This window comes from Triticum dicoccoides, chromosome 3A (genome assembly GCF_002162155.2).
Source record: "Triticum dicoccoides isolate Atlit2015 ecotype Zavitan chromosome 3A, WEW_v2.0, whole genome shotgun sequence".
NCBI lineage: Eukaryota > Viridiplantae > Streptophyta > Magnoliopsida > Poales > Poaceae > Triticum > Triticum dicoccoides.
Genome location: NC_041384.1, coordinates 316,011,975 through 316,015,341, shown reverse-complemented (window position 1 = coordinate 316,015,341; position 3,367 = coordinate 316,011,975).

The window sequence follows — 3,367 nt, the reverse complement described above, 5'->3', positions numbered from 1 at the left end:
AGGCTCGAAGTTGGGAAACTGACATCATATGTATTGAACCAGGCTTGGAGTTGGGTACGGTGTTCGGTTTGTAATGTAGTTGGTGGCCCAACGAAGTTGTGCATTTTGGATATAAACACATCACACACCGCCGTACCCATACATATTTTTGGGCCGCATGCAGTGTATACGGGGTCTTCTGATCGACCACGTCTCCCTTGTGCCATTTTTTGTGATGACACACATATTTTTGTGATGACTGATAATGAGGGGTATGTGTTGGCCATGAATGGATTCCTCCTAGTTCATGTTAGGGACAGTCACCGTCACATGTCGCTCAACCAAAGCTCGAGCTCATGCGTTGTCAGGATTCCCTCCCACATGCTCGGATTGTTGGGATCGACCTACATCATACCCTGCGAATCTCGTCCTTAACTACCTTGCCTTCATGGTTGTTGTATGTATTGAGAGGTAGGCACCACATCTAAATTGTACATTATTCTATATTGAAAAGAAACATCATGCCCCTTCCCAACATACATCATTTTGGGGCGCATGCAAGGGGTGCTTGTTTTGTGGACCTCTCGTGCGACTTTTATGATGGTTCAATCTATTGGCCCAAGCATTTTATCGACAACAACAGTTGTTGTTTGACCAAATGATAGATTCATTGGTCCGACTTATGGTAGATCATGGTGGCATGCATGTATGACCAAAGTATCGATCATTATGTGCATCCGCCCCGCTGACACGTAGTGGGAGGTGGTGGGCCAAGCATCCTAGCTAGGTACGACATATATCCAAGGGCGATTTCGGGTTTGCGAGGCAGGTCCCAGCAACGTTATGCATTGTGGATTTAATGTTTTAAACATCCCCAATATTCCTACATATATTTGGCCACTTCCAGGTGGTTCTTGACTTCTGGCCCCTCTCATCGATCTTCGACAACGCGCCCAACTATGGGACCGCGTGGTCAAAGTTGTGCATTGGAATTTTGAACATCACAGACCACCCTTTTCACTCATATATATTTGGGACACATGCTGGTGTGGCTGTCTTCTGACCCTCTCTAACGTTATTTTTTGCTGCAAAGACTCTGATCACGCTCAACGGACATGGGTATAATATCTTAACCGTGTGCGATACAAGTGCATTGTGAATCACCACGCTTGCGCAAACGCGAGCAAAGGTGGAGGTACTGTCTCAACCATGTGCGATGCAAGTGTGCTGTAAAATCTCCATGACCGCGCAAGCGCGAGCAAAGGGTGGATGTACTGGCTTAACCGTGTGCGATGCAAGTGTGCTGTAAAACTACCACCTGTGTAAGCTAGAGGCGGGTAAGTTTATTTGGAAATTAGGACGAACCGTGTGCGATAGACCAACTAGCTAGAAATATAAAAACGAACTACCAGCCTTGAGTGTTGAAAAAATCGGGGGTTCCGCTCCACTTTTCCTTATTGTCATACACACATATTGTTGTTGGGCCGTGCGCAATCTTGGGCACTCCCGCCCGGCATCAATTCCTTTTCCCAAATTTTAGTAGCCGCCGTACTTCAACCGTCACCCACACTCCTCTAGCACCGACCTTATATAGGCATTTGAACCGTCACTCTCCCTCGTCCACCACCATCTCCACCCACCATTACTAAAATTTTTAGTAGTCGCAACGTATCCTCAAACACCCCCCTCTCAGCACTCCCCACCCACCCCCTCCCCCTCGGACCCTAGCTTGTGACCGCCGCCGGCGCTGCTGCTAACCCCTGTCGGTCTATCCGTTCATCCTAGCTTAGACAATAAAGTTCAGGTTACCCAGTGATTCCCATACCGTCGCCCCACTCCCTTGAGTTTTTAGATGAGGCATGCGGTGTCCCTCCCCGCCAGATCCACATCCCCTGCTCTAGAATGTTGCAGCCTAAGCTCGACCACGTATCCCGGAGAGCCCGACGAGAGTTTGGCCAAGAAGACATTTATCATGGCCTCTCCGACGGATGTTGGTGAGGTGGCCACCGTTCGCCCTGACCTGTCGATCCCGGAGAAACACGTCACCGCTGAAGCCAGGGAAGACGTTGACAACATTGCCATGCTGAAGGCTTCATGTCAGTGGGCTAGCGTATGACTATATCTTAGGAAACATGGCTACGACATCAAGCTCGTCCACAGCGATGGCTTCGCGCGGGCCATGTCACAGGTTAAGTGGTCCATCCCCAACCACTTTGGTTCAACCAAGCGGTCAAGGATTTACGAGCGTTATACGCCATCGAGCCCATTTTGTCATTTCTGAAGGACATGTTCTACGGCGGCGCCTTGGGATCCTCAATTGGCAAGACAGATCTCATCGACCATGACCACGAGCATGAGGAGGGCACCCACGAAGGTTCTTCCAAGGTGAAATAACCCATCTATGACATCAGAGACCGCACCATGGGTCTGTGCTCTTCCAACTGGAAGGATCCCGTCCATGAAATGTGAGGCAACATTCTATTAGCAAATCTTACCTTTTCTAGCTTTCCAACCCGTACCCTATGTTGTAGTAGCATTTGCCGTGCGGTGCTTTAACTATGCCGTGTTTAATTATTTTAGTTATGCAAAAATGTATTGTTTAATAGAGCTATGTGATGTTTCAGTGTGAATTGTCCACTTCAGTTTCAGGAATGGCTATATTTGGTTTATAGTGAGTAGGTGCCTTGTTTATCTGTATTTGGCTGTTAGGTTGGTTGGAGTGAGCATTTTTCCCATTATCAAGAAAATGCCTTGTTTATATGTATTTGGTTCTTAGTTTGGTTGCAGTGAGCATCTGTCCAGTTATGAAGCAGATGCCTTGTTTATCTGTATTTGGTTGTTAGGTTGCTTTTTTCGCATTTGTCCAGTTATCAAGCAGACGCCTTGTTTTCTGTATCTACTTGTTAGGTAGGTTGTAGTGAGCATTTGTCTAGTTTTCAATTATGTACCCTGTTTATCTATATTTGCTTGTTAAGTTAGTTGCAGTGAGACTCTGTCCAGTTTTCAATGGCTATGCTTGGTTTTTATACTGGTCATTTATGCCATGTTTATTTCAGTCATTCACAATGTGTTGTTTATTATGTGCAAGTAGGAACTGTGCTGCTCAACTACATCAATACTAGTTTGAACGGCTATATTTGGTTCCAGTTCTTCCTGGTGTAGTTAACACATGCCCTTTATTTCAGTTTTACACATTTATCCAGTGTGATGTTTAAGCATTAGTTATGTTCTATTCATTTTCAACAATACCAGTTTGAATTGCAATATTTGATGGCTATTAACGCTGCTGTCGGTAGCATTGCATTCCATTTTATATCTGCTTTAACAACATGCTGAAACCAACACATTCAACCTATCATTTGGAGATATTGTTTTTTACCTTTTCTAT